The sequence below is a fragment of the Anthonomus grandis genome, chromosome 20 (genome assembly GCF_022605725.1).
Source record: "Anthonomus grandis grandis chromosome 20, icAntGran1.3, whole genome shotgun sequence".
In the NCBI taxonomy this organism is placed as follows: Eukaryota; Metazoa; Arthropoda; class Insecta; order Coleoptera; family Curculionidae; genus Anthonomus; species Anthonomus grandis.
Genome location: NC_065565.1, coordinates 4,212,591 through 4,226,204, shown reverse-complemented (window position 1 = coordinate 4,226,204; position 13,614 = coordinate 4,212,591). Strand labels below are relative to the sequence as shown.

The window sequence follows — 13,614 nt, the reverse complement described above, 5'->3', positions numbered from 1 at the left end:
CAAAAGATTCGCCCCAAAATTGTAACGCTGTCTTTTGCCTTAAATACTTATATATCAAATTTAAATAATATATATTTGTTCTTCTGGGTTATTTAGTTTATTTAAATTTTATATATTAATATTTAGTACATAAACTGTGCTAATAGATTAAGGATTTTGGACGAAAAACAGTGATTTTCGAGAAGAATCTCTTACTGGTAAACTGTGTGGGGTGGGTGGGGGATTAAGGGTAGCGTTTTTAAAAACGGTTTTTTTTCTACAAGAAAAATTGTTTTTCAAAAACATTACCCTCACACCCCCCACCCACCCCACACAGCTTACCAGTAGGAAATTTCACTGAAAAATCACTGTTTTTCGTCAATAATCCTTAATTTATTACTGTTTTTGTATTAAATATTTATATATAAAATTCAAATAAAAAAAATAATCCAGAAGAACAAAATTTATGACCCAATATATATTATTTAAGCTTGATAATAATTTGACATATAAATATTTAATACAAAAACAGTGTTATAAGATTATGGAGAAAAAACTGGAATTTTTCAATAGAATTTTTAACTAGATAAATTTGTGGGGCGGGTGGGGGGCTAAGGGTTTTGTTATTGAAAAACAGTTTTTTTTGCAGAAAATATTTGCTTTAAAAGAAAAATTAAATTTATTAAATAATTCACTTTCTCAGATTACAAAAAATTAGATTGCGACTTGTGCCCGATTTATTGGCCACCTCGGCCACCAGACCTAACCCCTCTTGACTTTTATTTTTAGAGTTATATAAAGAATGAGCTATAACAATTAATTGGATTAATAAATGGAAGCCAATCTTAAATGTTTTTTATCAAATAATAATACCCTTGCCCCCCCACCCACCCCACACACTTTGCCAGTAAGAAATCCTTCTGCAAAATCACTGTTTTTCGTTCATAATATCCAATTTAATAATACTATTTGTTTATTTAAATTTGATATAATTTTATATATATTATATTTAAATATTTAATTTAAAAACAGTGTTATTGGATTGGATAGTATGGACGAAAAACTGTGAACTTTCAAAAGAATTTCTTACTGGTAAGCGGTTAGGGGTGGGTGGGGGGTGTAAGGGTGGTTTATTTAAAAAACGGTTTTTGTCTTTAATAAAAAAAAACGTTTTTCAAAAATATTACCCTTACACCCCCCACCCACCCCTTCCAGGTTACCAGTAAAATATTTTTCTGCAAAATCACTGTTTTTTTAAATAGTACGTATGAACAATAGATGATTTCGATCATAATATCCAATCAAATTAAGTGATTAATATGATGAATATGTAAGACAAAACACTGTTTTTGTCTTACATATTTTTATATAAAATATATGTATAGTAATATATGTAAGTAATATATATATATATATATGTAAGTAATAATATATAAGTAATATATGTATATATATTTTATGGGTGATAGATAGATAGCCTTTGTTTTTCTCGGTGATTTAGTTTATTTAAATTTAATATATAAATATTTAGTACAAAAACAGTGTTATTAGATAGGATATTATGAGCGAAATCATCTACTGTTCATACGTACTATTCAAAAAACAGTGATTTTGCAGAAAAGTGTTTAACTGGTAAACTCATAGGGGTGGGTGGGGGGAGTAAGGGTTGTGTTTTTGGTAATGATTTTTTTGTAGAAAATAAAATCCGTTTTTTAGAAACACTACCCTTAACCCCCCACCCGCCCCACACAGTTTACCAATAAGAATTTTTTTTCAAAAATCACTGTCTTTCGTCCATAATCCTTAATTTATTAACATTGTTTTTTTACTATATATACATTTAAATATAAAAAAAAAAAAAAATTATAACTCATGAGAACAAAGATTGTCACCCAAGATTTATTACTTAAATTTGATGTAATTTCATATACATATACACTCGTCGGCACAAAATTCCGCCACCCGAAATTTGGCCAAGTTTGATGTTTTATAAATTTTTTATTTTTTATCAGATTCTCACGATTTTGCCATCAGTTTTTAGATACATTTGTTGTGATTTTTTAAAATCATTTTGTAAAGTAGCATTTTTCGATTAGGGTATATTATACAGGAGTAAAATAAACTGTTGTTTTTTTCTCGTAATTTCAAAAGACCCTGTAGGAAAATTAAGGTGGATAATTCTGTTTACATACTGTTCCTTGTAATCTTTGATGTATTCTAAACATTTCAATTTTTGATTCATTCCATTATCTCATTTCTGCTGCGAGCTGCAAATTTTTTATTAAAACGCTGATTTGAAGCTTATTTTTAAATAATTAATGTCAAGTTTTCGGTTAAAAATTATCGACGTTGGTCAAGGACGTAATTAATGTGACATAAAGTTTGACAGTGTCACTATTATAATTTGTTGTGTGTTAATATGGTATTAACTCCAGCAGACGTGGGTAGAATTGTTGAGTTAATAGAGGATGGCCGTAGCAAAAGTTATGTTGCCCGTACTCTGAGATATCCGATATAGAAGCTAATGGGTGCCACTAATAATCAACTGATGGATCAGATGCTGAACATCGTGGAGGAATTCTCTGCTGATATCGGAATGAGGTGCTGGATAAGTGTCGTATTAACAACATTGTACGAGGAAAGATGCAGCCGGGATCCTTCGAGATGCAGGATGGCCAAACTATAGATGCCATGGAAGAGGGTGATACATACAAATACCTGGGAATGGTGCAGGCAGCGCGAATAGACCACCGAACAATGAAAGATAAACTCACTGCTGAGTTTACAACAAGAGTAAAGCACATAGTGAAAACGAGCCTCAACAGTAAGAATCTATTTAAGGCGTTGAATACGTATGCCTGTACAGCACTAACATATTCCTTTGGAATTGTGGGATGGAGCAAGACGGACATCCAGAACTTGCAACGGAAGGCACGAACATTATTGACTAAGGCTCAAAAACACCACCCTCGAAGTGCCACAGAAAGAACTACGCTACCAAGACATCAGGGAGGAGGGGATTGGCAGACATTGGCAAACAGTTAGACCGACAAATTTCAGTTCTGAGAAATTTCATGAAAAGGCTAGATCGTCCGCTCTGCACCGTGCTATATGCGAGGTCGATGACTCTACACCTCTGAAACTGAAGAATCGCGATATCGAAAGTCACCACGTCACTGATGAAGAAAAACATCGATCATGGGCACAAAAACCACTGCACGGGAGACACGTCAACGAGGTTAGCCAGGGACATGTCGACACCAACGCGTCGAACTACTGGTTAACTTCAGGACAACTGTTTCCCGAAACGGAAGGTTTCCTCTTGGCCATACAAGACCAACTTATTCCAACTAGAAACTACTTGAAGTGCATTATTTCGGATCCTTCAGTACAGAGTGACAAATGTCGATATGGATGCCAAGTGACAGAATCCATTCAACACATAACGGGAGGATGTCAAACGTTTGCCCAAACTGAGTATAAGGCACGTCATGACTGCGTGGGAAAAATACTGCACCAAGAACTTGCTGTTAAACTGAACCTCTTGAGGACGGATAAAGTTCCATATTACAATTATACTCCAGAGCCAGTTCTTGAAAATGGCGAGTATAATATGTACTGGGATCGAACTGTTCTCACCGACCAAAGAACTGTCAACAATAGACCAGATCTTATCCTGGTGGATAAGTGACTAAGGAGAACCACGCTGATTGACGTTGCTATACCTAATAACAATAACCTCCAAGGAAAATACAACGAAAAGGTCATCAAATATCGATATCTTGAAGGGCAAATCAGACGGCAATGGGAGATGGAGCATGTTCAAACAATTCCGATAATAATCTCGTCAACTGGACTTATACCAAAAACCCTTGTAGAGAACCTCAAACAACTGGGACTAAGTGAGCACCACTACAAAAACATGCAAAAAGCGGTGCTACTGGGGACAGCACGGGTCGTCAGAAAGTTCATGGGTACAGAAGACCGAACACCATCCAGGGCCTGACAACCTGGAAAGGGTCCCCTCGGAGCTTGATCCTTTTGATATCTTAGATATCTGGGATGAGTGGATGTTCCCCGTAAAACGGGAGTGTGATTGCCGCAAGGCAAAATAAATAATAATAATAATAATAATAAAATGTTTACAATTTCAGACAACAAATAATTTTTAATTAATTTTTTAAATGTATTAAAATTCTTAAATTTTTTAATTATAGGCAGTAGATTAAACTGTAACAAACCTTTATTCAGAATACTGTTCAACATTTGTGTATACATAATTATTAAGATAAATTACTCTTTCATAAGCAGCGTATTTACTAGACCTCCTATCTCTTTTTAGGACGGTCATTAAAACTAACCGGTGCTGACGTGACGACAAAAAAAATCGTTTAAGAAATCTGAAGGTCACGATCGAAAACCACTTGAGGCTTAAGGTGACGACGAAAGTCTTTATTCGCTTAAGGAAACATCTTTGAAGTTCGACACTTACCGAATCGAGGTGCTTATCCTTATTTGAGAAATTGAGGGACAAAGATAGGGCACGAACTGATGATGAACTGAACGTTTCAAGAAAAACGTAGGTTTACATTTTTTTTAAATAATTTGTTTTGGGTGCCTGTCTAAGACCCGCAATGCATGTTTAAAAACGCTTTTTTAGATTCAACAACTTAAGTTGTTTAAATTAAAAAAAACGAAAATATGGTTCTCTTTAATTAAAATAAACCAGTGATTCCTTAATTTTGTTTTTCTTCAAAACGGTTCATTTTATCGATAATGAACAAGAGTGCCTTTTCTTTAGTTTAAGGTTCAACCTATCCATAATTATTATTCAAAGTGTTGAAGATTTAAGCATTATAAAATACAACCTAGTCCGCCCCTGGTGAAATAAAGAAGGTAAATGTGTTTTAAGGACTCCGTTTTAAGAGGTCCTTAGTATGGTCCGTTCAGTTTTTGTCCTCGAAATAAAAACAGAAAAACAAGGAGTTATTGTTCTCTTTGCAACAATTGGATCTGCAAAGAACATCAAAAAGATGCGTCTGATTGATTTTCCAGACTGGTAAACTGTGTGGGGCGGATGGGGGGTTAAGGGTAATGTTTTTAAAAAACGTTTTCCAAAAACACTACCCTTACACCACCCGCCCCCCCCTAACAGTTTACCAGTAAGACACTTTTCTGCAAAATCACTATTTTTTTAAAATAGAACGTATGAACAATAGATGATTTCGCTCATAATATCCATGCTAATAACACTGTTTTCGTCTTAAATATTTGAATATCAAATTTGAATAATATTATTATATTAAGTGATAGTCTTTGTTCTTTTGGGTTATTTATTCTATTTAAAATTTATATATAAATATTTAGTACAAAAACTGTGTTAATCGATTAAGGATTATAGATGAAAAACAGTGATTTTTCAAAAGAATTTCTTACTGGTAAACTATGTGGAGTGGGTGGGGGGTGAAGGGTAATGTTTTTTAACGGTTTTTGTATTGTACAAAAAAAAACGTTTTCCAAAAACACTACCCTTACACCCCCCACCCACCCCGAACAGTTTACCAGTAAGACGTTTTTCTGCAAAATCACTGTTTTTTTTTTAAATAGTACGTATGAATAATAGATGTATTCTCTCATAATATGCAACCTAATAACACTGTTTTCGTCTTAAATTTATTTGTATATCAAATTATATCAAATTTAAATAATATATATTGAGTGATAGTCTTTGTTCTTCTGGGCTAATTAGTGTATTTAAATTTTATATATAAATAATTAGTTCAAAAACTGTGTTAATAGATTAAGGATTATGGACGAAAAACAGTGATTTTTTCAAAAGAATTTCTTACTGGCAAGCTGTGTGGGGTGGGTGGGGGGTTAAGGGTGGTGTTTTTCAAAAACGGTTTTTGTGTTTTACAAGAAAAACCGTTTTTCAAAAACACTACTTTTACACCCCCCACCCACCCCTAACACTTTACCAGTAAGACGTTTTTCTGCAAAATTACTGTTTTTCTTTCAATAGTACGTATCAACAATAGATTTCTCTCATAATATCCAATCTAATAACACTGTTTTTGTTGTAAATATTTAAACATTAAATTATATCAAATTTAAATAATATATATTGGGTGATAGTCTTTTTTCTTCTGGGTTATTTATTTTATTTAAATTTTATATATAAATATTTAGTACAAGAACTGTGTTAATAGATTAAGGATTGTGAACGAAAAACAGTGATTTTTTAAAAGAATTTCTTACTGGTAAACTATGTGGGGTGGGTGGGGGGTTAAGGGTAATCTTTTTTAAAAACGATTTTTGTATTTTACAAGAAAAACCGTTTTTCAAAAACATTACCCTTACACCCTCCACCCACCCCACACAGTTTACCAGTAAGACGATTTTCGGCAAAATCACTGTTTTTTTCAAAATAGTACGTATGAACAATAGATGATTTCAGTCATAATATGCAATATAATAACACTGTTTTCGTCTTAAATTATTGTATATCAAATTATATCAAATTTAAATAATAAATATGCGGTAATAGTCTTTGTTCTTCTGGGTTAATTAGTGTACTTAAATTTTAAATATAAATATTTAGTACAAAAACTGTGTTAATACATTAAGGATTATAGATGAAAAACAGTTATTTTTTAGAAGAATTTCTTACTGGTAAACTGTGTGGGGTGGGTGGGGGGTGTAAGGGTAGTGTTTATAAAAAACGTTTTTTTCTGTAAAAGACTAAAACCGTTTTTTAAAAACACTACCCTTAACCCCCCACCCACCCCACACAGCTTACCAGTAAGAAACTCTTCTGAAAAATCACTGTTTTTTGTTTATAATCCTTACTCTATTAACACAGTTTTTGTACTAAATATTTACATATAAAATTCAAATAACCAAGAAGAACGAAACTGTGAACCAATATAAATTATTTAAATTTGATATATAAATATTTAGGACAAAAACAGTGTTATTAAATTAGATATATAAGTTAATTAAGGTAAAAATAAGGCAAGATTTTTCTGCACCAATATTAAATGATACAAAATATAAAATATATCAAAACCCTCCATAAAACCCTCGCACTGAGAGCCAATATTATCTTTAAAAAAGGAAATTTGCTTCAAATAAACATTATTCCAAGAGAATATTATTCCAGGTCCGTATCTAAAAATTACATTTTTAATATTCTTCTTATGATAATATTATATCCATTTTTAAGGCTCTTTTGCATATATTTTTCTATATAAGCGGTGTACACATGTGAACAAAATTAACACTATATTACAACCCCAAACCGATCAATAAAAATAAAGTTCAGCCAGGTGTGTATTTTGATATTTAAAGGGTTATTTATAGCGGGATACGAATTTAAAAAAAAATTAAATTTATATCAATGATTTAATAATGAACCAGTTCAGGGCTAAATGTGTGTACGTTACGTCACATGCACGGTTTATGCGAAACCAGGTCGCAGGTATATTTTTGGAGTTGATAATTAATTAATATAAAACGGGTTTAGTTGATATCGGGGGGCGTAGCTCAGATGGTAGAGCGCTCGCTTAGCATGCGAGAGGTACCGGGATCGATACCCGGCGCCTCCAATTTTTTTTTTAATGAATTTTTAGCGGTGCTCTACACTGTAAAAAATATTTGGGTAAAATTACCTTAATTGTCATTGGTCTTAAAATGTCCGTTATGCAAAAAATCCCTTTTACTGCCTGTTTTTTTTTTGTTTAAAATTGCATGTAGTAAATATTGCAGACTCAGTTTTTTTCAATATACTTTGAAGAAGAACGGCGGAATTAAGCACGGAGGTCTTTGGTATTGACATTGATGTGGTTGGAAATACCGATTAATTATGATAAGGAGTTACTCAATGGGTCCCAAAGTTAAGAGGACAAAATGAAATACATGTATCTTGGTAAAAGAACGAGAAGAGATAGGATAGGGATACAAAACGTTACAGTTCCTTGAGGTAACAAGTTTTAGGCATCTAGGGGCCATAATTAACGAGGAGAATGCTATATCTATGCTAAAATGCACGTTCTAAAAGAAGTTATTAACAGCTATACAGGGTGATTTTCAACCTATGCGCATAAACTTGGGAAATGAGAGAAAAAAATGTAGTAAAATATTTTTGGTTTCCTAAATAAAGTTAAACAAATGTCAACAGGACGTGTATCAGACGAACTTATTAATCGTCAAACGTCAGTATATAGACGTCAAATGTAATGGCGCACATTTTTACAAACGAAGAACTTGTCGACATGGTTTTGGTTTACGGAGAAACGCATCAGAATGCAGTGGCAGCAGCTGATCTGTATGCCCCCGAGACGTGAGGCTTTCTTACGTGTTACTCAGCGGGGTAGAGAAACTGGCAATTTGCGGCCGCAGCCTGGACAATATGGAGGAGCTATTAGACCTAGGCACATTCTAAATCTGAAGGAGGATATTTTAGAAGTTATCGAAGAACAACCTGGAATTAGCACTAGGACAATTGCAGCGCGTTTTGGAATATCGCAATCTACCAGTTGGCAAATTTTAAATGCACGAGTTGCTGTACCCGTTTCATGTGCAGAGGGTACAAGCCCTACTTCCAAGAGATTTGCCGCTTCGAGTACACTTTTGTGAGTGGTTGTTACATCACCAGCAGTTAAGCCCAAACTTTACCATGAACATTTTAGTTACGGATGAGGCAAATTTTACGCGCAATGGAATTTTCAACTTTCATAACACTCATTACTGGGCTTTGGAAAATCCGCATATTACACGAAGAACATACTTTGAACAACGTTTTTCTGTAAATGTATTGGCTGGAATTCTGAACGGGATGCTCATCGGACCTTTTATTCTGGAAAATCGTTTGACCGGTGCTCGGTATTTAGAATTTTTGCGCAACAATTTACCAGTGCTCCTTGAAAATGTGAATATCAACGTTAGGCAGAACATGTGGTTTCTTCATGAGGGTGCTCCACCACATTTTTCACGACTAGTGCGACAACATTTAGATCGTGTGTTTCCCGGACGATGGATAGGGGTCATATGAAAACAATGGTGTATGTAAACGAAGTCGACACTGAGCAAGAGCTACGACATCGCATAAACGCTGCCAGTGACGCAATTCGTCTACAGCCGTGCATGTACGTCTTCATGGATTCGACGAGCTCAAGTCTGTATAGAAAATATATGGAAACAACTTCGAACAGTTGCTTTAAATTAGTTTAAATTAAACACGTTAAAAATACACGTTTTTTATTTAAAAAAATATGGATATCTCCAAAACTAAAAATATTTTACTACATTTTTTTTCATTATTACTCATCAGCTATCATTTCCCAAGTTTATGCGCATAGGTTGAAAATCACCCCTGTATATATCGTGAACATTAAAATTTAAAATATATAAAACAGTCAAACTTATATATAAACAGTTTCATGTTCGGAAGTGAGCATGAAGCTGAGGTGTTTCCAAGGAAACTTTATTAATATTAATAAGAAAAAAAGCAAAAAAACAACACTACATAATACAAGTCAAGGGTTGCAACTAAAAGTTAAAATCGATAAAATAGGACGGAGACTAGTTATAATATAATAATAAAAATTATAAACAAAACCAAATGAAGTTAGGTTCAATGATAAAAAATGAAAAATATCGATGGCTTAAACTATGAAAGAAGAAAAATATTTTAAAGGAAATCTACATGTAATTTTAAATTAGATAACTGAAAAAATTATAATTTTTCTTCAAATCAATCTGCACGTATAAGAGATATTTCCATGATACTAAATGTCGACAAAGCAAATAGCGGGATACAGAAGGCGTTTAAAAAAATTTACAAGAGATTTACATATCTGATATTCACCTCAAATATTTGATGAAATTCTTTTGAAAAATCACTGTTTTTCGTCCATATTATCCAATCTAATAACGCTGTTTTTATACTAATTATTTCGATATAAAATTATAGACTTTCACCTTTAGACATTTTCTTTTTGTTCTTTGATGTAACATTTTCGGAAAAATATGCAAAAGACAATAATTGACATGATTTTGAGTTGGATAAATATGAATTACTAAAGTTTATAGGACTGCTAATATTTACAGGTTATCATAAACTACCACAAACATAACTATATTGGTCAACTGATGAAGACAAGGGAATAGCATCAGAAAATGTTGCAGTTTGGTATATTTTCACACGGTCTGTCCATTGACGAACAAATTGTTCCTTACTTTGGCAGGCACTCCTGCAAAATGTTTATTAGGGGTAAACCCGTTAGATTTGGTTTTAAATAATGGTGTATTTGTTCGTCAGACGATTATTTATATCAGTTCATTCCATACGCAGAAGCAAATCCAAATAAACAAAAATCTGTATTAGGTATGGGTGGGCAAGTTGTTGTTGATTTATTGTCTATAGTGAATGGCCCAATGAAGCATCATCAGGTATTTTTTGATAATTATTTTTCTTCGTTTCAATTATTTTCATGTCTTACCGATAAAGGTTATTTTGCGAGCGGAACTATAAGGGAAAACAGAACCCTCCGCTGTCCTTTAGAAGGGACCAAAAGTGTTTCTAAACAAAAACGCGGCTACTACATTTCGGCACATGACACTGTCAGTGGGGTCTCATTAGTTAGATGGAACGATAATTCAGTGGTCACAGTAATAAGAAACCATTACAATGACGAACCATTATACAGAGCTAAAAGGTATGACCGTAAAGCAAAAAAGACAACCCTATTCAGCAACCTAATGTTATCAAGATGTACAACAAATTCATGGGGGAATAGATCTCCACGATAACGGGATAGCCAATTATAGAATAGGAATATCTGGAAAAAAGTGGTGGTGGCCTTTGTTCTTTAACACTATAGATAGCACTTTAGTCAATTGTTGGAAGGTTTATAACATTGTCAGTGACAAAAATATTAGTCAACTAGACTTTAAATCGTACATTGCTCTTCGCCTGATAAAAACTAAATCTTCCATTCGTACATCTATTACTACCCCTAGGGCAGTTCTTGAGCAAAGATCTGATAATATCGGTCATATTATCACTAAATCGCTGTACTCCAGACGTAGCTGCAAAATATTTAGTAGTCAAACGGTATTTTTATGTAAAAAATGCAACGTGTCCCTCCATACCGATTGTTTTGAGCGTTACCATAAAAAGTAAAATTACGTTTTTTTTTGTTCTTATATTTAGCCAATGATGCGAAAACGCAACATGCCCTTTTTGGAAAGTTTTTGAATGTAACTTTTTTTTGTGTCATAATGTTCCTTTCTAACCTATTTTAATACATAATAAATATTGCTATTCGAAAAATTGTTGTTTTTTCATGTCCTGGTAAAATATGGGTTAAAGGGTGATATATTTTCAATGGTCAAAGTCGCTACGAGCCAGCGTTTTCGAAATTTTTAGAATTAAAATAATAAATGCATTACATTAACGTTTTAGATTCGAGATATCATCAGCTTTAAATATGGAATCGGGAGTTTTTATTCACTATTCAATGCTCTTTTGAAACTTTAAAATAAATGTTATTATTTTATTTATATTTTTTGTTACAAAATATTTTTTATTTAGTGAAAAAAAAAATTCCCAAAGTTTTTACGACAAATATCTACTTTCAAAAATAATAGTTAATTAATTTATAACAATTCTTCAAAATGTGCAATACAGGCCTCTATTCTACGACACAAACCATAATGGCTCATAGACCAAGAAATGTACCCTTTTTCGAAAATGCTGGATATGGTTTTGATGTTTGGTAAGATTTAAATATTATTATAAACAGTAATTCCTTTTCAATTCTCAACTAGGAAAATGAGACTTCAATGCTAGTTTAGAAGGTATATAGCCGCTAGATGCTATGCCCAGACATTCCCAAACCGATTTCATTGCAAAAGAAAATATTTTTAAAATTTGATAACCATTGATGAGAAAGATTGGGTAAACCGAGACACATACTATTTTATGGAGTCAACAACTTTACCCATTGCATCTTCAAAAAGTACAGGGTCTTTTACCCATGGGTACCCATGGATGGTTATGTGAAACGAATAGTAGAAATGTGGATTTTATAAGGGCGATTCTGTTTACTGACGAAGCCACGTTCACGAGAAATGGCATGACAATTATCCATAACGCACACCTATGGGTTGAAGAGAATCTAGAGCCATAGTTGAGACACATCATTAAGTAAATTTTAAAGTCAATGTGTGGGTGCAGGTGTTGTGGACAACTTTCTTTTAAGACCTGTCATTTTACCAGGTAATTTGACTGGTGATTCATTTCTGTTGTTTTTCCAAGAAATCCTGCCCGATTTGCTTTTAAATTTAAGACAAAATCTTTGGTTTCAACTTAACGGTGCTCCGGTTCATTTTGCTATAGATGTTAGGAACTATTTACATCAAGTATTTCCTAATCACTGGATTTGTCGGGGTCGAGATGCTCCTGTTCCGTGGTCACCCCATTCGGCTGACCTTACACCTTTGGATTTTGTAGCCTGGAGATGTATGAAAGACTTTGTGTATATGGTTCCGATTTTAAATGAGAATCATTTAAGGGAAAGAATCATTGTAGCTGGAGAGCATTTCAGGTTGAAACCCAATATTTTTCAAAGCCTTAGATTTTTTTTTAATAAAGAAGGCTCGTATGTATATACAAATGAATATAGATCACGTAGAACAAATAATTTAAGGTCATTATTTTATGACTTTTATTATAATAAGTAATTTAGCATTAATACAGAAAAAATAATTTAAGTTTATTTTGCTAACTTGTTAAAATGTATCTAGACTTTAAAATTAAGATATCTTATAAACGGACTCTCAGACCGACATTTACTAAGAATACTTTTTTTACAAGAACAAATTGGATAATTAGAATTTTTTACTACAACTTTATTATACAGTTTTGGCATCCTTAACACATGCAATATACCGCAGGTGGTGCCCTCTGCAAGATATAGCGAATCCGTGAACGGATTTTAATTTCTGGTTCCAAAAAACCCCCTCACACCAAATTTTAATTTTAATATCTTATGAAACACTCGACTTACTTCAAAAAAACAATTTTATATTTCTCATTTTGACGCCCTGTATATTGAATACCGAGCGCCCAATTAAAAAATGGCATAACGAAAGTCGTATTATTTTGGTCCACTTTATATGTGGCCGGCGGATTGGCCTCCTTTTTCCGGACACCCTGTATATATGTGTAATAATAAATATTTAATACAAAAACTGTGCCATTATGGATATTATTAACGAAAAACAATGGTTTTTCAAATGGAATTTTTTACTGGTCAAATGTTTGGGGTGGGGGGGGGGGGTAAGGGTTGTGTTGATAAAAAACAAGGTTTTTGCAGAAAATATATATGCAAAATTTAAATTACTAACACTGTTTATTTAAATTTGATGTAATTTTATATATAAATATTTACTATAAAAACATCGTTATTAGATTGGATAATATGGATAAAAAACAGTGATTTTTCAAAAAAATTTCTTACTGGACAAATATTTGGGGTGGGTGGGGGGGTAAGGGTTGTTTTGATGAAAAATAGATTTTTTGCAGAAAATATATATTCAATATTTAATTTAATAATACTGTTTGTTTAA

General features: G+C 33.0%; 1 protein-coding gene and 1 non-coding gene across 24 annotated transcripts in view; both read left to right on the top strand.

Moving 5' to 3' along the window:
- The window catches only part of LOC126747927 (liprin-alpha-1), a 455,345-nt gene that overhangs the window by 175,849 nt on the left and 265,882 nt on the right, over nt 1-13,614 (top strand). The gene's annotated exons all lie outside the window — the stretch shown is intronic.
- On the top strand, nt 7,514-7,586 carry Trnaa-agc (transfer RNA alanine (anticodon AGC)). Its single transcript has one exon. It is a non-coding gene; the product is annotated as a tRNA-Ala (tRNA).